Below are 23,085 nucleotides of genomic sequence, written 5' to 3' on the forward strand. Positions count from 1 at the left end.
ACGGGAACAAAAGGTGGAGCGAATACATTATACACAGTAAAAAATCTCAATGTTCATTTAACTCTCTTCAGAGTTGTTACTACTGTAAGCGAATGGATCGTTTCGGGGTCAATATATGCATATGCTTTACACTGTACACATGCTGCATAAATGGACACTGAGGATTTTGCTGTGTATACCTGTCAGGAAAGCCGATGATTAATCTGGTATGATAGGAGCACTCACACACACCACTGACTGTACCTCATCCTTTGTTTTGTTTATCCAATTCTGACCTGAGATCAGATTCTAAAAATGTCAGTCGTTCTTCGATTTTTCAAAAATAGCAGACCTACAAGCTCATATCGCGCCACTCGGTGGCGCGATATGAGCTTGTAGATCTGCTATTTTTAAATAGCTAAAGCATAACATGATGCCAACACCAAAATGGGTGCCCGGTCAGAATGGGTTAACTGTCTCGAATGCTTACCCCAGCAATTTAAATTGATGCTTTAAAAAACGTATAATATACGTGGCAGTTTGGTTTAGCCCAAAGAAGAGGCATGGTAGATTAAAATAGGTGAAGAAAAAGTGTGTTTATGATTGACACGTGAAGTCGGTGCATACCACAGAGAGACAAAACAATAACAAGATTATATCTATACCTTTGGAAAAGATCCCACATGGTTTAGATCTATACCTTCTCAAATACATGGAAGATAGCCTGCCACTAAATAGCATCAACATGAAAAAATAAATAAAACAATATCACCAACAAAGGCTCTTTGTAAAAAATAATCCCACCCATAGCCTATATTATACAATATATTTGTCAGGGCTCTCTGGTTCACAGTACACTTGTGTACTTTGAATTCCCCTTGTGCTCTACACCTGGGACAAAATACTGTACATCTGAGCAGTATGGCTGGTGAGCAATAGATCAGATACTGTACAAACTGCTACATAGAAAAATTCCGGTCTCATTAAGAGTTTTGGAGCCTATATTACAAAGTCTCACGGGCAAAGAAAATTCATGGTCCTGTAGTTGTTTGCGTTGGGTATTTTTTTGTCACGAACTTTGACCGCTCCTTATTTCCCCAGGTGGAGGTCTGTTTTGAGACAGAGGTATGTGGGAGGTGTACTAGCTGGCTCACTTGTCGTACGAACCTGGTAGGATAATTAAACACACATGTACATTACGGAGAGGAATCGAGGGCCAAAGGGGGGTCTTAAATTTCAACACAGTGGACCCCACTCAAAGGACAATTTTCAGAGGACACAATATATCTGACCCCCACAAAATTAACCCAGGGAATTGTCGGCGAAACCAAAGCGCTGCGTGAGCAAAACAACAAGTCTGCCACTGTCAGGGTCATGAAATATGATAACTGTTAAGATTGTGTATGGTTAGTGACTTCCAGAGCAGCTAGACCTTTAGGCTTTCAAGGAAAGATGATTGAAAACCTTCCTAGCATTTCCAACACATATTGTATATATCTCATATTGAAATGACTGACATGAAAGGCATAAAAGAGATATTGAGCTGAAAAGAGACTTAAAAAAGGATGCAAAGTTGTGTTTGAGTCAATCCTGGCTTGTCAGTCGATAATTGAATGCATATTCACATGCCTGGTGAATCCAAATGCTACTACTTCAGTTAGAAATGCACTGCACAAAGCAGACCGCAAAGGCTACGGCAGGCGGTCACTATGAACCAATAATGAACTTTCAAATTAACGGATCCACTGAACACCAGAGAGAGGCTTTCACACAAATTCAGGTCACATTGCGCAAGATGGCCCTGCCCGGGGCTTGATTTCAAATGACTCCTTTTAGCATTTAGGCCAATGCCGGTGCTTTAACGAGACTTTTTTTCTACTACAGTAGCTCTCTAACTTTGCAATACACAGCCTGCAATCCTGTCATGCTTCAAAAAGCGTGAGAAAATGAGTAAAACACATGGCATACTTGGAGTTCGTGCTGTAGGAATGCCACGCCAATGTAGAAATGTTCCTTTGTTTCAACAAAGGGAGACAGCGCACTGCACACAGATACTTCTTGATGAAATGCAAGAAAGGGAACTCGGCAGTGAATAAATATACTACTGCTTCACGCCATTTCTCACATTTTCTCACTGGGGGATTCTCAACATCTGGAGAAGGTGGGAGAGTGTGTGGTGATAGTGGGAGGGGGTTAACGTCGCCTCGAAAAGGCTCCTCTTAGTCAGTTTGTAAAGTTTATGCTTGCTATTCCCAAATGTGCAACACGACACGCCATGGTAACAGAGAATGGCCTTTTTGTTTTCATTTCATAATCTCTCCGAAAAAAGCAATGCTTTCAGTCTGTTTCGCTCCAATATCTCAAGGCCCTTCAGTATGTTGCATTAGTTGCTGGGAGTGTGTCTCGTCTTGCTGAAAAATGCTTCTTTTGAGCCTCAGTTTGAAGTATCTACTTTCGTGGCTTCATCGTTACCGGCACTGCTAAAGTTTTTTGGTCTCAGCCAATTTAAAGATGGAGTGCCACAATTTTTTTCCAGTTTTTTATGTGTCTATGAGGTGACAGTACTTCATTAGACACCCTGGAGTTGTTTTTATGTGCAATGATGTATTTCCCTTTGTATTTAGGGTTTCTTCCTGGAGGCTGAACCCTTGAGAGTCAAACGTGCCAATGAAAAAAAACAGTAATATAGTGACATCACACTATCGGCCCCATCCCTAACCCCTCCCCCTTTATCATACAACTACAGCTGTGGGTGCGGCTTAAGTTCAGGTGGATCACCACCCATCACCACCCACCAGGCAAACCAGGCATACTTAATGAACTGGTGGGGGCCGTGCCCACATAAAAACGTCATTTTTACAAATACTCTCAAATACACTTTTTTGAAAAGATTCTTCCTATAATAATTCTTCCAATAAAATCCGATGATCATGTTTTAGGGTGGGAAAAAATCACGGCACTCCATCTTTAAGCAGAACACACGAAAGGCATGAATTCAACACACACATTCTGTGAAGGTGAAATTTGGCCCAGTACCTGTGGACTACATCAGTATGCTCGTTGTATAATGGACTTCATCAGGGTTTGGACACTGCCTACTATTGCAGATTTAATTCATACATTTATAAACATGGATGAAACGCATCATGCATCTTAAAGACACAGCCAGTTCCTGTCTGTACTCGCAAGCCCCGAAACTGCTACAGGATATATGTATGTCTTGCATGAATAACACATCAACTTGCCACATCCTGCCAAGGTGAAAATTAGCCATGCACTCGTATAGCTGAATATTTTTTTGATTTCGCACACATTACCAGACGGCGCTAGACGTGGCAATTTCTTGTACAGTCAGCTGAGCCCTGATTTCCTGCCCCGTAACCTTTTATGAGGAAATCCTATGTGTCCCTATACGGTTGTGTAATATTGGATGGATGTGGAACCAATCCCGGCAGACAGTGCCAGCACTGTGAGCGGGGACACACTGATGGTGGTCAGATCATGCCGATGTGTATCAGATAGAATTAAGCCATGATGAGGTGAGCCATGATTGAGTGTTGATCTAAAGCAGCTGCGAGCCTTGGACCACATCCACGCTAAACCATGAAAGACAGATCGGAGAACACTCCCAGACACATGCACACCACTGCCAGCGTGCGCAAGCTTGCACACCCGCATGGCATGCACGCATACATGCATGCATCTATGCATGCATGCATACATACATACATGAAGGCACGCTTACATCCCACACAGACATATGCACACAAATACAGAAATTCTTACATACTGTATACGCACAGTCGCACACACCTACACGCACAATGAAATTCATACACACACTTTCACAGAGAGCCTTGCATATAAACACACTATGACACATGCATATACACACACAATGAAATTCATCCGCACACATTCATATATATGAACCCACATGTGTGCGAACACAATCACTGATACAACACAGATCCATTGTCGGCGTTCGAATGCTGGCGCGGGCGGAATTGATTGCAGATGCCATCTCTTCTCTTCCATGAACTGCTGTACGCCACATTCTTCCGGACCCAACCCCCCCCCCCCCACCACCCCTCCTCAGTTCCCATTCACGCTCTTGTTAACATTGGTTCTCACAGGACGCAGAACTCAATAGGAAGACGACACGCTCCGCAATCTCTTCCACATGTCTGTCTCATCTCCATTCAGATGTGCACACGAGTGCCGGGGTCAGGGACGAGCCTGATCTTGCACGAGCCAAACGCTCCCACACCCCTCCCTTCCTCCTCCTCTTCTTCTTCTTCTTCTTCTTCTTCATATCGGGGAAATGCAACCTCTGCTCACTTCAGTGAAATGTTGGCCGCTCTGAGTGCCCGCTTGATGTCGGTCACCTCCCCGACCTGGAAAATGCAAACCGACACGTGGCAAACAAATGACAATTACAAGGCGCTGATAATGATAATTAAACATTGTGTCTGGGACCACCGCGGTGCCACGTGCTAATGAAGACCTTTCAGTTAGCGACAAGAAGAATATGATTACGGACGGGGAACCAGAAGCCTTCTCCAAGCACTTGTCACTGACAGTGATATTTGCGCACGCACACCAGGGTTGTCATCAGCAATTTAAATCCCCTCTGCGCTTGTTAACTCTGATGTCTATGTTGAGATTTATGGTAGTCAGGGGCGTCTACTGTTTCCTCCACAGCTTATCAACGTGATCAGATTGTCATCGGGGGAATGATACAGCGGTTGTTGCTGTTGCTGCAATTTTCTGCCTTGGTCCCTGTACATGAAGGGGAAAGAGCTCCTTTTTCGGGTGTTCAAATAGGCTTCTATAAATTCATGTGACTTATTGTGTCCTGTGACGAGAACAAAGAGAATGCAATGTGGCAGTCAGCTGTGTCCAGCCTTCCAGAGGGCAGTCTCCTGTTTCTCCACAAAATACCGATCTGTATAGGATTAAATGTTTGTGTGTGGGAAACTGGGAATCGCCATCATCTGACCAATTATCCTCAACAAACGCTACGGTGAATGGCTATGGTGATGAATCACCATTTAAAACTACAGACGTGGAAATGGTTGGAGATGAACATGCTGCGTTATATTTTATTGAAACTTCACAGGGGATGTCGAAAGCCTCTTCGTTTGGTCATAATTCTAAAATATGAGAACAATGCTTTATGGTACAGTAATGGCCTTTTATGATTCAAGCAGCGGGATGTGGGGTTGGAGGTAGGGGGTGGGGGGGTCAGATGTCATCCTTTGTGGACTATAACTAACTATCGGAGGTATGCGATAACAAATGGGCTCCCCTTCTACAGTATAATGAGGTGCTGGCCCAAGTGTCACATGGAGCTTTTAATCGTCTGTAACACGCTCTGCGGGAAGTAAAGGCAAACGAGGTAACAAGCTAAGGGTTTCAGTTCAGAGGAAGTTTTACTGAGAGAACCATGCTGTTGAGGCTATCTACTGTACATGTTTCCGAATTAGACTGCACAGTCCGTTTTTAATAAGAGCTGAGCTTAGAAAATGCAGATGCCTTTTTTATTTAGATTTATTTTATTTTGACAGTCTGTAAAGCAGCTAAAACATACTGTTGTAAATTAGTTTTTTTTTAAATTCAATTGTAATTCATAAAAGATACACATTCGAGCAATTAGTTTTGGGGAACTGAAAACGCCCTATAAAGGCTGCAGTTGCATCTCCTACCAAGTCCTCCCCCTCCGAGTATATCGACAACAAAATTAATGGAGTCCTGTTGCACTAAGTACTCAGACATTGAGTGGCACCCACATTGATCTCAAGGTGTACTACCGTCCATATATGGCTTTCTGAATAACCCTTTAAGGTGCAGGAGGAGTGCTCAGACGGACGAAGCGCTGTCTGGATAAATATTTCAACACTTGGACTTTGTTTATTGATTGGGGCCAGTAGTTTCCACACATGCCACCCCCATGGGAGGCAGGCACTAATGATGCTGGTTCCACCATGTCCAGCCAAAGGCTTTCCCACAAAGACGTACTCCCAAGCCTTTGGGCCTGAGAATTATGGGATGAAACATTAACAGCTTTATAGAAAGTGTTGTCTCTTTTGCAAATCTGGTGTCTCTCATCAGCGAGCCCCTAAAGACGGTAATGGCATCGCTGGTTGGAAGCCAAACTGTCTGGCGAAAAAAGTTTCATACACAGACAAAAGTCGTTGGAAGCAGTTTCACCGTTTTCACCCAAAGTTAAGTTTAAACTTGTTAAACTGAATAATTTGGGCAACTGCAAATAATTATGGTTATTCAAGTGTTCTGGCACATAGCGGGATGTGTTATTTGCAGTTTAGCGTGATGTATATCTTTCTTTTTTTCTCCGATATGTTAGGCCTAAAACATTGGCAAGACTTGAGCTGTGCAGCATCATCTCTCACATTAGGTAAATGTCCTCATTTCTATTGTCTTGCAGCCCATGGCATTGCCAGTGCTGATACATTTGCCCAAAGCACTCCAATGGCTTGTCACTTTTCTTGCCTCTGGCAGAGAAGCCACTCATAAGTCCCAGTTGTTTGTATGCATGTCTATGCCCCTCTAAAAGGGAGCTGTATTGGATTTGTGAGTCCCCCCACGGGCTCCATAAGGAGTAAAATATCTCATGAAGACACTGGCTGCATGCTGCGAGGATAGTGGTTTAATATATGTTGCCGTGTCTCACGTCCTCTGGGGTGATGAGGTGATGAGAGCTAGTTTCCCACCTGTGGGCCGACCCGTAACAATTTGTGCAGAGACAAGGCAGCCCAAGCCCACAGTGGCAGGCGAGCAGTGATAGGTGGGGGAGCACACCGCTGTTACTCAGACGTGCTAATTACCACTCCGTTAGAGTGTACAGTGACTTCCCTTCCTTGTCTACCCCACCGCCACACCATCCCTTGGCCTGGCGCCTCACACCATCAACGTAATGAGAACATAACTTTTTATTCTGAATACCTAAACATCTCCTTAACCCATTCTGGGCGAGAACCCTTTTTGGTGTTTTAAGCATTATGTTATACTTTAGCTATTGAAAAATAGCAGATCTACAAGCTCATAGCGCGGCACCGAGTGCCGCGCTACGAGCTTGTAGGTCTGCTATTTTTGAAAAACCCGTGAAAATGTGTTGTGCAAATCATTGAATATATATTCTTTCAGAGCGAACGTTTTTAACTCAAATCTTTGCTTCTGGGGGGTCCCTGGAACAACATAAAGAATATATATTCAAAGATTTGTGCCACATTTTACGATTTTTCAAAATTAGCAGACCTACAAGCTTGTAGATCTGCTATTTTTCAATAGCTAAAGTATAACATAATGCTTAGTTAAAACACCAAAAGGGGTTCCCGCACAGAATGGGTTAAGTGATCGATAATGTGCATCATCATAAATCATGTCTGGGATTTAGCTTGAAATTATTCCAGAAGTCAATACAGCACGTGCCGCAGAAGACTTTTGAGAGCGACTAATGGTGAGATATAGCTGCCTTTGGGGAGAGATATGAGGGAGATTCATGCATATGCATGGCACAAAGTTTCTCGCCCCTCCTGAGCTGGAGTGAGACCTCGAACAGGCACTTCTGGGCCCCACTGTGTGGCATCGGGCCCAGCAGGAAGAGAGAGAGAGAGAGAGAGCGGTGGTAACAGTATCTGGTGGCGAGGTGATGTTGGCTGTAAAAAGGCACCATTAATTCTTAACGCAATTAAGCCGACATTGAGAAGTGCAATTAAGAGCGCTCCTCATTTAGCAGACCGACAAGTCTTTCTAAAAAGGGCAGTAATACTGTAATACAGCGTTCACTTTTTACTTACTTACTTACTTTTACTTTATTACTCAGATTTGAGCGAAAATATTCATTAAAAAAGCGAATGAGAAGGAGCGGGAAATTACAGATTAATTTTTATCTTTACCTTTTTCCTGTACGTGCACTTGAATCAGTGCTTAAATAGTGAAGTTTGAATATCTTTGTAGTATTTTATAGTTTAATTTGCAAATGGTTCAAGCCTCTTGAACGAATGGGTGAAAGAGTTTCATGTTGGCTAATCAAATTATAAATAGCTTCTACTCGATGGTTTTTAGAGGCTTCTGGAGCCCTGAGCACCATCAGCTCTCAGGTGGTTTCGTGTACAATCATTACTTGTTCCTTGGAGTCGAACAGGGATTACTCCACAGCAACTCTCAGGCTGAAGGCTTGAATCATAAATAGGAAAAAGGCCTTGGCAAGAAATATCTTATTGCAGATGTGCCTGGCCAACTGAATGCAAATGTCAGTGCACAGGAATACAAGAATATATACCGGTATAAGAATAATTCTGCTTGTGTGTTTGTGTTACATTTTTTGTTTTCATTTTACATTTTGCCTGTAAAGTGTAAATGAAAAAGAGTGCAACTTTGTGCATTTTAAACTGTTACAGGATCAGTCAAGTACAAGTCTTTTTTCAGGTCACTGTAGAAACTATGTTCGCACTTCTCTGTGGACCTCAGGAAGAATAGATATCACTCCAGTGGCAGCTAATGTGGGTCGAAATAACATGTATGATGAGGACCAGCTGCGCAGTCGAAATATGTTGGCTTTCTTTTAATTATGTAGCCGCTACTGTATGTAGCCAAAGGCTATTTTTAATGTATGCTTCCTTCCTGTTACCGTTTTCTGAGTGCCTGGGACCTACGTGTATCATGTTCAGATATAGCTTTGTTCCCATGGTTCCAAGAGCACCAGATATTCTTATATTTCATCCAAATACCTTTTTACTCACTTGAGAGCCTGGGTGTCTTTCTCTTGTATGAACTATAATGTTGATACTTTTTCTGTGGACCTCAGGAAGGATATGTCTCACTCCAGTGGGTTAAAATAACATTCATAAAGATTTCTGTTGAATATCTGAGAAGTCTAAACACCTCTGGACCAGTTCACATTTTGAGCTTCCACATAGTTCACAAAATTTTGTGATTTTGTGAACTATGTGGTCTATTGAGCAAGTCCATTGGATAGTACAGATCCACTAAACAATTGATCCACAGAGTAGCAATGTTTTTATATGTATGCAGTACTGTAGGGACTGTAGCACTAAAGCTTGCCATCTAACTACAAATGCACCAAGTTTCTCTCTCTCTGTGTGTGTGTGTGTGTGTGTGTGTGTGTGTGTGTGTACATACGTCTGTACTCCACGTAACTCGAGAACCGTTCGCCCTACCGACTTCAAATTCGACACGTGTTCCATCCCAGGGTGCAATGCCCGGTGTCGAGTCAGTCGGACCCACGGTTGTCCAGAACCGCCCAAAAAAGACCTCTGCCCGGGCTCTGGACAGGGTCCATATACTGTATGGAGCTGGCCTCTTCTGACATCATTCTGACGTCCGCATAGACTCCATATCTGGGCATGCTTAACAAAGAACTCCATATATGGGCATAAAAGGGACACATTAATTTCCAACTTGCATCGTTCCAAGTAGGCCAGTGCCCAACGGGCACCGCTGTAGAGGCTCGCTCCAACGGGCACCACTCTATAGTTTGATAAAATTAACAAAGGCTTTTGAAGATTGTCTGGTATCACATTATCAGACTGATGCTGTGGAACTGCAGCACGCTCATGGAGGTGGACGTCCGCACGTTCAGTGACGTTCATGTGCATAACGTATGTACGTCAACCCTGACCTCATATTTAATTTGAGACCGCTTTCAACTTCCGCTCGCTCGAGAACATTGAGTTATAATGGTACTTCCGGCAGTCTTTCTTATCCTTTATAACTCTATGAGCCCAAGTCCTTCCCCATAAGACACCATAGTCAAATGTTTCAATTATGAAAATAACATCCAAGTATCTTGTCCTGCACAATATTGTCAGCGCATGGCTGCTGCAACGAGCAGCAGTTTTGCTCCTTAGTATGCACATGGTATCGTCATGTCAGACCTGGGAGTGCAGCTGTGGAAACACCTGCACGTTCATTTGCAAAGCTAGCATTCAAATTCTCAGAGGAGTCGTTTCAACCTTCTGATTGGACACCTGTCAGCTCCGCTGATCCACCCGACATTATTAAATTGTAGCTAATGATTGGAAAATTTCAGCCAATCACATGGATTGACAAGGGGACTCCATAAAGGGGCGGGGGTGGTGCATGGGGGGGAGGGGGGGGGGATTTGTGTCAGCGCCACTGTGGAAAAAGGCAAAAGCTCAGTAAATTAGTGTCTGTATGGATAATACATTTGATCCTGATTAGCGCATGCAGAGTGTCAGCATATCTGGAGAAATGCTGACAACAAGCAGAACATCCTCTAAGAGCAGTCAAAAGTTTTTTTGTATGTGCAAGGATTTCATGGGCAGAGGGGCGGTGTTTGTGTGTCGGTGTGTGTGTGTGTGCATGTATGTGTGTGTGTGTGTGCACGTGTCCATGAGTGCTCCTGAGCACGAACGAACAGGGGAGAGGCATTGTGTGTGTGTGTGTGTGTGTGTGTGTGTGTGTGTGTGTGTGTGTGTGTGTGTGTGTGTGTGTGTGTGTGTGTGTGTGTGTGTGTGCGCGTGTGCGTGTGCGTGTGCACACTCGCGCTCTCTTCTGTCCCAGAGGGAGGGTGCTGAATAACAGGCCCTGTTTGACAGGCTGGGACGTTGAGAGCTGTCAGACCCCTCGCCAGGCCTAAGGATGAGCGGGGGGGGGGGGGGGGTGTGTGTGTGAGTGGTGGGGAGTGGGATGGAGGGGAAAAAAAGAGAGGATTGGGGTCTCCGTGTGTTTAGACTAATAGGAGGCCAGCGTTCAGTTTTTCCTCCTGCAAGAACAGACAGTTGAAATCTCTGGGCAGTTAGCTCAGTGCTGCCGCTCAAAGATTTCCTGTCAGATCACGTCTATACGAGGGGAATAGGTTCTCAATAGCAAAAGGGGGGTTTGGGAAGGGAGAAAAGAGAGACAGAAAAAAAAAACTATCTTTGATAAAAATTGGCTGCCTTCATGAGAGCTGAGTAGACCGAATGGAGCCCTAAAGTTTGATCCTGACAAGAGGCAAACAGTGTGTCTTTTTTGTGCGTGTTCTTTTATTGTTACATTTGACCTATTTATTTTAAATGACACCTGGATTCTGGCTCTGCCTACTAAAGCAATACTTATTTTCATATCATCTCTCTTTAGTGATAAAAAGATAATACCCCAAAATGCTATTAATGGTGTTTTTTTTTAATTATTGTTTTTGTGCAAGCTACAAGTTACAGGGAATTGGTTATAGAATAGAGAAAGAATATAGAAGAAAGGAACAAAGAACAGGTCAAATTACAGGAAGGCAAATACATTTTCAGTTATATCAGACATACTGTACATCATGTATTTTCTTTCTAATGGATAAATGGCATTATAGAAGGCAAGAAATGCTTCTTGCAGCAGACATACAGTAAAACAAATAGTTTCTTGTGCATGGTTAAAGTGACAGCAGGTATAACATCAAAGCTTCACGTACATACAAAAATATTTACCGTTATATCAAAGCAGTGTTAACCAAACTTTGTTAACATTATTGAATCTATTCATTGTAAAGATCAAATCCATGTGTCCTACTTTTTTCATACAGGATTCAAATCATTCACTCATTCAGACTATTTATACTAAGTGTTTAGATTATTTTTTATCAAATCCTAAAGATGGCCCAATTTTAAATAAGAAAATACTGCTAGAGGAATTCTAGATCTGTTTCATCAAACTAATTCTAATTCCTAATTCTACATGAATAACATGAATATTCTGTGTCACAATTCAGGTTCAAATTAAGTAAAATTTTTTGTGACATTGGCACTCCAGTTAATCATGGGTAAAGGGATTGTTAAATATTGTAATTATGCAATTATGCATTTCACATAAGTACAAAAATTCCAGCAATAAAGGCCAACACAATGAGAATGTCATTTGGCCTGATAATTAAGCAGGAAGTAGCAACATGCCACGCACGCACACAGCTTCTAACCATGCTGCTGTTCACCTCACCCTCAGCATGTTTGTTCACATCAAGACTAACATTATCTTTTGTTTGTTCCCATTACATTGTTTCTTGCTCACTCACTAACAACTTGTTTGCAAAATTCCCTCGTCGGGTGCCGGAGAGGCAGACGGCTGACCTTCAGCCCATTATTACATGCATTAACTATTCCATTTTTTTGTTGCGTCCCCTGCTATGTAAATGACGCTAGACTCAAATATCAATTATAGCACACATTGTGTTGCTCAGGATTCCTACAGTATATTCGGTGCCAGGGCCACAGTTTTTTCTCGTTCATAATTGAGGTATATTGTGCTGACACTGAGCCAGGAAAAGGGGTTTGAGATAACTACTACAGCACACACACACACACACACACACACACACACACACACACACTTAAAAATGACATTCGTTATTGCAGTAGTGAAATGTCAACATTACCATACATTGCTAATTGGATGCTTTATCTCCACTTTACTTTTTTCAATATGAGGGTTTTCACAGAAGAAATTGATTGCCAGGAATTGCTGTCAGTGGTTGATAGAGGAGAGAGAGAGAGAGAGAGAAGAGAGAGAGGAGAGAGAGGAGAGAGAGAGGAGAGAGAGAGGAGAGAGAGAGAGAGAGAAGAGAGAGGAGAGAGAGAAGAGAGAGAGAGAGAGAGAGAGAGAGAGAGAGAGAGAGAGAGAGAGAGAGAGAGAGAGAGAGAGAGAGAGAGAGAGAGAGAGAGAGAGAGAGAGAGAGAGAGAGAGAGAGAGAGAATATTCCGTTTAAAAACTCACTTGTACTCCTTGGCGTTCAACAACTCAGACTGAGAGTCAACTGTTTCCACCAGGCATTGCACTGTTTATTGTGAACAGTTTTTTTGCTCTATTTCTGTTTTATTTTGTTACAGAGTTTTGGTTTGACACTGTTGTTTGTGTTCTATTAAGAGAGAGAGATAGAGAGAGCAGGTTTAACTAATTGTGAATAATATGCTTAATTTATATTCTGCATTCTGCTGAAGCTCACACAAATATTTTTGCTAATTAGTAAGGCTTTCTACACTAGATGTCAGTGGGCATAATTATGCACAGACGGGAAGACAGCTGATGAGACTTTGCAGCGATCGTCTTCATCTTTCTGCAGGCTGTACAAATACCAGAGCTTTAAAGTAAAGACCTGTTTGGTGCCACTTGACATTAATAAAGATTGAGCACAGGACTTGCAGATGATCTGAAACTTTAGATGCATTTTTGTTTAACCACTTTCACCCTGTCATTATAGATCTGTTCTAGAGATAATGGTAAACCAAAATAGAGGCAGGACTGCTCCCTGATGATCCATCAGGTTTGTTTCTTTAGATATAATGTACAGTTACAGTAAGATCTCAATGTGTCCCACTTGCATGCACATGCAACACTATATTTAAACCCATTTAGGCCTTGAGGTCCATTCTACAAATGTCTTCTAAATCATGACGGTTTTCTGAGAAACCTCATGTTTCTGTCAGTGGTGCTCAATATTTCATGTCAATGACCCCGAAAGATGATATGTAATATACCGCCGACCCCCATCTGAAAATATGTTGTTCCAGGGACCCCCCAGAAGCAAAGATTTGAGTTAAAAATGTATGATTGAAAGAGTATATGTTCAAAGATTTGCGCCACATTTTCACGATTTAAAAAAAATAGCAGATCTACACGCTATGAGCTTGTAGATCTGCTATTCTTCAATAGCTGAAGTATAACATAATGCTTAAAACACCAAAAGGGGTTCCTGGCCAGAATGGGTTAATTATGAGGCTTAATCTGATGTCTCATGTCTCATTGTTGCCTTAAATTGAGGCTCTACAGGCAAGTGAAAAACAACTTTATTAACTTTATTATTATAATTCTCTATGGGATTTGAACATATATGGCACCTTATCATTCCAAACTGAAGGAGGTGGCTTGGGCTCCGTTATCTGGTTGCACATTGTCAAACTGAAGTGAGCTTAACAACCAGCGACAATCATTTTCCTCAATTCTATTCTATTCCTTCCAAAAGTAGAAAATGCAGCGAGAGCACTGTGGTGTGGGCACCCCTAAAAGATAAGTATCCTGGAACAGGAAAAAGACAGACAATTAACATACTGACCCATAGCATTGACAGCAGTACTCGGCTTGGCACCCGTAGTACATGTTGCTCTGTGGGGTTGTCAAATCCTTAGTTTTCTATTAGGATGTGTAGGAGCTCCTCTCCTCTCTGCTTATTGAATTGTTGTGGGCCCTCGCCTGGGGGTTAATACAACAATTTACTGTGGACCGCCTGTGGATGTGTTGCCATGATTTGTTTGGTGAGCGCCATCAGCCTACAGGCTTTGGCGCTTGCTCTGCTCCCTGTTAAGTGGGAAGATGTAGTGATTTCCAGGAGACTGCCATAATTTGCCTCCTTTTTGCTCTGCTCTGTTTAATAAGAAAATGGGAATGGAAAATCCCTCAGTGGATCATGAATTTGTTTTCACAAATCACTGTTGATTCATCCATGTACAGTACATTATGTCGAAATAGCCAGTGCAGTGTCAGATTGCGAGGGGACAACTGTTGAAATGATGGAGGTTTTTCCCCTGGGGAAATTGTGTCAATTTAAGGGGAAGCTTAAATTGACACAAACTAATTGCAATCCCCCAAATGCCAACAATCCAATTTCATGATTAATATTACGAGAAATCATCAACATGAAAAAAACAAAACAACCACCACCATGCTGTACTTGTACAGTATGCTATGCATTTAAAAAATATTTTCAACAGACACGTTGCATATGTTCCCAAAATAAATCAAAGGAGAAGTGCTGACAGGTCCTGGCAGAGACTGACACACAGCCATGTGGAGAGAAGGTACATATTGTTTGATTTATAGGCTACTGTTTGTGAGCTTGACGCCATCACATCCATTCACGTTTCCACCTGACAGATTTCTGTACAAATACAACCTGTGTCTGGGCCTCACCGCCACCTCATTACGCCTCCAGTGTCATTGAAACTATACGGATACAACAGCAGCGTTCTCTGCACATGGGGGCACATGGGGATAATGAGGCTCATATTTAGCTGCTGTTGTCCTATGCAGGGCCACACCAAATTGTTTGAGTGCCACCAACAAAATGTCAAAATAAAAGAGAATGCCATTCTTCAAAAGCGTTGGTTCAGTTACAGTACAAAGCCAAGTACAGTAAACAGTATGCAGTTTATTTCCTATAGAACTGTTTTCTTTTCCTGTGGCCGTGTCAAAGGGAAGTGGGCTAAGTGTGTGTGTGGGTGTGTGTGTGTGTATATATATATATATATATATATATATATATATATATATATATTGCAATGTGGCAAAGAAATGTACTGATCTTGCAATTAAAAAAAGAAGTGTCCCACTAAATAGTGGCAAGGCCTTTGCAGAAGAGGAAAAAGCCACCGTACTGTGTGTGTGTGTGTGTGTGTGTGTGTGTGTGTGTGTGTGTGTGTTGTATCATGAAAACACATGCCATGACTTTGCAGATGTAACTTTAATGCACCTATAATATTTGTGTCCTTGTATGCATATCCTTTGTGTGGACATAAATAAATGGTTAGTGTGTGTGTGTGTGTGTGTGTGTTTGTGTGTGTGTGTGTGTGTGTTTGTGTGTGTGTGCACGTGCGTGCGTCCAAGTAGAGATGTAATCATCGTCCAGGTGGGTAGATGCCTTATCAATGTAAGCCTTCACTTTCATCAGGAAAGGAAAAGGAAAACAACAGTTGTCCCGTTGAACAGTGGTTGAAAAAGACAAGGCTGGGAGGCTGGGTGGCAGCAAGGAAACCACAGGAAGGGAATGTCTCGTGGCTGGTGTGATTGTGCTTCCACACAATGTTATCATACGGCCACAGTTTTGTTGAACATTTGGAGAAAATATTTTTTGCTCGATCTTTTGACGGTCTGCGAGGCCTGCGAGGCAGCTGTTGGGAGACACACCACCTGGTGAGCGGCTTTGAAGTACACTTTGAGGATTAAATTATTCATTCAGGACGGGCGACGCGGATCCAGCTTTCCTTGGGACCGCGCAGGAGATTCTGCCTCCCGGAGATTGACTTTAACCATGCAGTCGGTATCTCTAAGCGCACCCAGATATGTTAGTAGGCTACGGTCAATGTAGACAAAGTAGTTGAAATCAGCTCGCAAAATACGTGCAATTTGTTATTGTTATTGTCAGAATGGTGGCTATTGATTATTCCCGTACTTAGCGAGACCTTCATGGTACAGTATATTGTACAGTATATACATGAAATGCTTGGATATCAGCGGCCCACACTGCATGCTGTCAGCAGCCTGTCCCAGATTAGAAAATGATTATGTCCACCAGGAGCACTTGAGTTGAAAAGGAATATTGGTTCAGTGTTAATTTCCTTAAGCAGGATATCCATCCCCCCTCTGATGGGAGAACGTTTCTCCCCCTCCCCACCCACCCACCCACTCTTTTTAACACTCATTTTAAAATGTAATACTTCTTTTTTTTTTACTGCGGCACTTTGGAGATAATTTCCTTGTCTATTCACAAAGGTTTGACACTGGGAGTAGAAAAAGCTCATTTTGATGTTATTCACAATGTGGGTGATTGACAGGAAATTAAAATGGACCTGCAGTGTGACGAGAAGACTTCCTAGAAAACAGTTATTTCCGTTATTGAATAGATTTGCTCATTTGATGCACTTCCCCATCGCTGTTTGTTAATTATTTGCTGGAGACATAATTCATGGTGCGCTGCCTTACACCCAGATTGCATCAAACAAGTGAGTTACATGGACCACGGCTGAAAAGCTGCCACATTGTCACTAAAAAACACAATTTAATTAGAACTGTTGTTTGTCTACAGCAGAACATGCAAAATGGCTTCGTGGATATTTCAACAAATGGTCCAAAACGAAGAAAGGACATTATAGTGTGCAGTGCAGTGCAACACACACACACACACACACACACACACACACACACACACACACACACACACACACACACACACACACACACACACACACACACACACACACACACACACACACACACACACACACACACACACACACACACACACACCAACACACACACACAGCCTAGAGGCTATCCTATTAGCCACAAGAAGACAGCAAAGTTTCTAATTCCACCTACTACTACTCCTGTGTTTGGAGGGTTAGCGGATGGCTGTTTGGTAGATGGGTTGATCAGTTGACTGATTTCACAGCAGAGGTTTTAACTGCATGTGATTGGGTTTTTGGGTGATGTGGCGGCAGGTTTTAATGTTGTTGGTAATACAGCCCAAGGCTTGTATTAATAAATGTCCTTGGCTAAGAATATTGGCATCAAATGGTATCACGGTAAAAGAATATCTCATTTCACAATCAGTTTTCAATGTTTTTCCACAAAAATAGCAGTTCTACAAGCTCACAACGTGTGATTGTAGATCTGCTATTTTTGAAAGGACAAAGGATAAACTATAAACTATCTTTGTTAATAATTTTAGTGAAATAACTAAATTAGTATAATATTTCCCCACTCAAGGTGTAGTTGAGTGGAAGTATACAGTGTTGAGAAATAAACACATTATAGTACCTCGAAATGGTACTTAAGTACAGTACTGCAGTACATGTATTTCAGTTAATTTAATCACTGCAGCATGGCATTCATTGGCTTGGAAATGAAATTACTTCAAAACAAATGGTCCACTATGATAAGACATTTATTCTGAGTCAATTTCCCATTGTTTATCTTGGTAATAGAATAATGCCATTAAAAACAGTTAAATTAATTCCTGAAATGATTGAAGAGGCTCATGATGGCAAGACAAATAATAATAATAACAATAATAATAATAATAATAAACTTTATTTATATAGCACCTTTCATACATAAATGTAGCTCAAAGTGCTTTACAGAGCAGAAAAGATAATAAAAGCAAAACAAAACAGCATTAAAACAGGCAAGCAGTTAAAACAATAGGACAATGGTACAAAGATAAGAACAGATAAAATAAGGCAACGACATTAAAAACAAGCAGAATAAAAATAATTAAAAAAATAAAGATCACTTAAAAGCAATGTTGTAGAGGTGGGTCTTAAGCTGAGCTTTAAAAATGTCTACAGAGGCTGCCTGACGAAGGTACAGTGGGAGCTTGTTCCATGCCGACGGCCCGTAGAAGCAAAAAGCTGCTTCCCCGTATTTTTTAGTTGCCATTTTTTTAGGCAAAGCGAGCAGGCCAGCAGTGGAAGACCTTAGGGGCCGGTTTGGGACATATTTAGGCAGGCAGTCAAGTAGGTAGGGAGGTGCGAGACCATTGAGAGCTTTATAGACAAGTAAAATAATTTTAAAATCAATCCTAAAAACAACAGGAAGCCAGTGCAGTGATGCCAAAACTGGAGTAATATGTTCTCTCATCTTAGTTCTAGTTACAACTCTAGCTGCTGCATTTTGGACAAGTTGTAGTCTGTCAGTTGTTTTCTTAGGCAGTCCTGACAAGAGCGCATTGCAGTAGTCAAGCCGAGAAAAAACAAAGGCGTGGATTAGCGTTTTTGCATCGTCCAAGTACATGCAGAATACACACATTGCATCTGTTATTTCATTTAAGCCTGACGTCGAAATAAATAAAGTCTTCTGAAATAATATATATTCAAAGATTTGTGCTACATTTTCACGATTTTTCAAAAATAGCAGACCTGCACGCTATGAGCTTGTAGATCTGCTATTTTTCAATAGCTAATTAATGCTTAGTTAAAACACCAAAACGGGTTCCCGTCCAGAATGGGTTATTTCAATGAGCCATTTTATTTAGCTAAATGGGGCCACTCCAGGCTTTACGTCCTGCCCTGACACTTTTAGCAGTGGTGGACAAAAGTATTCTAATGTCAATACTGCAATGTAGAACTACTCCATTACAAGTAAAAGTCCGGAATTAAAAAAAGCAGTAAAAGTACAAAAGTATTGGCATCAAAATGTACTTAAAGTACCCAAAGTAGAAAGTAGGCTACTCACTATGCAGAATGTTCCATTTTAAGTTGTCAAATCTTTTGAAAATAGCTGATCTGCAAGGTCAAATCTACAAAGTATCTATAGTAACTAAACTTTTCAAATAAAGTGTAGTAACGAAAAGGCCTTGTGCACTCCTACAAGGACAGGGGCGTCGGAGCCGGCAACCACATGCGAACCAAAGGGTCACGCACACGCACACTATCTTTCACTTATAGAGTAGTAGTTTTATTAGATGACAACGTTTCGGTCTAAACGACCTTCATCAGGTATCTCTAATCGAAATAAAGTGTAGTGGAATAGTGGAAGGTATTGGAGTAGAAGTAAAGGTATTAAAAATTGTACTTAAGTACCGTACTCGCGGGAGTGCGATAATTGCACAATATTTTTAATAGATTTCTGCAAATACAGCCCTTATAATCTGGGACATTCCAGCACACGTATAGCAGGTAATAATTGTGACAACCAAGGTGTGTCAATGATCCCTGGGTGGAAGCCTTTCATAACAAGCAAGAGGGTTAGTTTGCTGAACTTTTATCTGGATCACAGCAGCTCTGACTGTTTGCCATTTTACCTGTCACAGTCACAGACTTTGCTTGTCTAGGTGTTGTATTTCTATGTTGTGATCTAGTTGTTTTGGTTCTATGTTATTGTCTTCCCCAGGTGTTTCTCATGTGTAATCAGCCCTCTTGTGTATATTAGTCTTGTTCCCCAGTCAGTCCTTGTCGAGTCATTGTTTGGTGTCACTTCATGTTCAGTGTTAGTTTGTGATATTTTCTCAGTTTTTGTAATAAATCCCCAATATTGGATTTTGAACTATGCCTGCCTTGCTGTCCTGCATTTGGGTCCTCACCACACCACCAGAACGTGACATTACCACGTTACTCTGATTGGACAGCCATGGTCAGTCTTTCTGATACAGTCTTTTCCTTACTGAAAAATGTAATTACTGTAAACTACTTGTTTAATTACATGTAGTTAACTACTTCCCATCACTGGCCATTTTCACTTTTCCCCAATCGTTTCTCCTGAAAGTTGGGTGTTAGCATCCTGATTCGATCCACATGTTCACTCTATTCAAACTCCCTCAAGTCTCTCCCAGTCGATTTGCCACATTAAATATCCAGTTAGTCCTCACACATGTGGGAACTACACAATCAGAATGTACTGTGATGTTGGAAGGAAAAGACCCAAACGTCACTAAACTATCAATTACCAACTTGATCGTCAGCCTGGTCTCGTGCCAAGCTGTCAGAATTGAATGTTTGACCAAACCACAGAAATACATCAATAGTTGATGAATGTTGACCATGTGGAATCACTGTGGTTTGTCTGGACTGAAACCAGCATTTCTTGCATTAACCCTGACCTGAGATCAGATTCTAAAAATGTCTTCTACATTCTGACAGTTTTCTGAAAAAGCTATGTTTCTATGTTAGATCATGACATGGTCCACTTCTCAGTATTCTTTTAAATGTTTGTTCATGGGTTTCATCTTTATTATTTTATTTGGACAGTAAGTTGACAAGAGTCACAGATAAGTTGTGCACTCTGCTCGCGCACAAGGAGGCCATTCATGGCCAACTTGTGTGCGAAGCGCAAGTTGGCAGCTCGTCAGAGTGCATTTCTAGTTATTATTTTTGAGGGGCGCTATCCCCTCCTGTGCACAGCTTTGTGTGTGTTTGTAGCACGGAATGTGACGATTTGATTGGTTGATGTACTATCTTGGAACCCCCAGGGGAAGCGGAAGAGAGGGCGGCCAGAGAACACCTGGAGGCGGAGCTGAAGAGACATGGAATCAGCGTTGGATGGAGAAGAGTCGTTGATGGCCTATGCTCCACTGGGAGCGACGGGCCTAAGTAAGTAAGTAAGTCACTTCACACGTGTGAGTTTTTTATATAAGTGTATATTAATACGTCTGTGGACTCTGTTGTAAACAAGTGTAATGCTTAATCATGGTGTCTGTCGTCCACAGTCACAGTTTTTGTATTGACTTGTGCTTTCAATGCTTTGATTTGATTTCAATTAATCAATCAAAAGGGTTGGATGTTGTGTGTGTGTGTGTTTGCTACAGTAGTTGGTGCTATAGAAAGAAAGAGGATCTTGCAATCATGTGAGGGCTCATCCAGCGCTTGTCGTCTTGGCGGATGATACAAAATCCAGATGCTCCTGGGAATGTATATATTCTACAATAACATGTATCGGCCAGAACGGAGACATAAGCCACCATATGTTTCCAGCTTCCTGGTAAGAAGCAATAGGAGGGGTGGTGATAATAATTGGTGGTTATTCAATTGTTTGACTGTCAACTATAGGGCCTCCTTTGTGGGTGTAATCTTCTTACATAACATATCAGCTCAGTCGCCTTGTGAATAGAGCGTATAGCCTATATGCCCTGAGAGGTCGAGGGTTCAATCCGTCATACCAAAGTAGTGTTGATTTTGACAGCAAATTTCGATTTAGTTTGTAGTCTTTTGAATAACTTTTAATCTAGTTGGAGTTGTATTTTAGTCATCTGAAATTCTTTAGTTTTAATCTAGTTTTAGTTAACTAAATATACGGTTTTAGTTGACTAAATCTATAGTTTTGATCTTGTAAGCAAAAACATATTTTGGCTGGCCTTGATGGTGTCCTAATGGCTGATTTTACACTGCTATTTTCAACCTGAGCGCAACCAAACATTGTACTAGATCTCTTCTCCACAAGTCCCTAACATTTTAGTCTAGTTTTTATTTGTTGATTAAATTGCCAGTATATTTAGTCTCAGTTTTAGTCATAGCTTTGTTTTTACCGGTATTTTGTTTTTGTAAGTGAAAAAGTACCAAAGACTATATTCAAATGAATGAATGGTTTATTTTCAGTCTTGGTTTACAACAAATCAAAACTTACAACAAGAAAATCTTCATCAGAAATTTACATACAGTATGCAAAGTTCCAAACTAACTCGCACACAACATCCAAATTCAATAACCTGAAAAGGAATAGGCTGTCCTTGCATATCCTTTATAGTCCTGCAAATCAAATTGTACTTCCCCGGTTGGCACTCAGCTTCAAGGGTTGGATCGGGGGTAAGTACTGTATCTGCGACATACTAGCGTCATGTCACCGAGTATCACTGATCCACCTCTCCACACACGCACACACACACACACACACACACACACACACACACACACACACACACACACACACACACACACACACACACACACACACACCCTCACACACACACACACACACACACACACACACACACACACACACACACACACACTCTGACACACACACGGTAGGATACAATCTTGAGAATTGTATTTCAAAAGACATTAACTGAACTACTTGTGATTTCTATTCAGAGACAAAAAGAGACGAATAAGCACAATGGCACTGGGCAAATGAAGAGAAACAGTACTCTATTTCATTATCTTGAAGTCAAAGGAAAAGTGTGTCACAAACAAAGCTATGAGCACTGCAGTACTGCCTCTAACACTAAAGCATCCCAAAATAAAACAAACATTCCAGCACATCCGCGCTGAGAGCTGTTTTGGCAGTGGGGATTAAAGCCAAACCAAATGAGAAAAAGTTTTGTGACAGAAGTGGGCTTAACTAAATTTAGAACACATCCATTACACACTGTTTACTTGCTCATATTGAATTATTGACAGTGCAGGTGTGCAGACAATAGATTCATTGACTAATATGTCTAACGCCCAAGCATTCATCTGGTTCTGTGGCCCTGTGATTAGAGTGACTGCCCCGAGGCAGGGAGCCTTTTGATTCAACCCCTGTAGAGTCAAAACAAGCATATTTATCTGCACTCTGCAGCATGAGGTTTGCTTGAGGTGGTGAGTTCTTGGAGTTAGTGAATGCAGCTTCAATAAATGGCATCCTTTCCTGACCTTAACCTTAAAATATGTTTGAAAGCCACTGGTGAGGTAAAAGATTGGCCGTCAGAGTGATCCGAGGAACATTCTTCAGGATGAAATGGAACTCACCCTTAGTGCAAGGGGACAATGGGCAGTATCATGGCCTTCTATAATCATTATGTCAAGTGGTAAAATGAATGCTAAAAAATAGTTATAATGCGGGTGCAGTACTTAGTTTAGACAGTTTTTGGTTTAGACTAGTCATTGGTTA

The sequence above is a fragment of the Protomyctophum parallelum genome (assembly GCF_964188405.1).
Source record: "Protomyctophum parallelum genome assembly, chromosome: 6".
In the NCBI taxonomy this organism is placed as follows: Eukaryota; Metazoa; Chordata; class Actinopteri; order Myctophiformes; family Myctophidae; genus Protomyctophum; species Protomyctophum parallelum.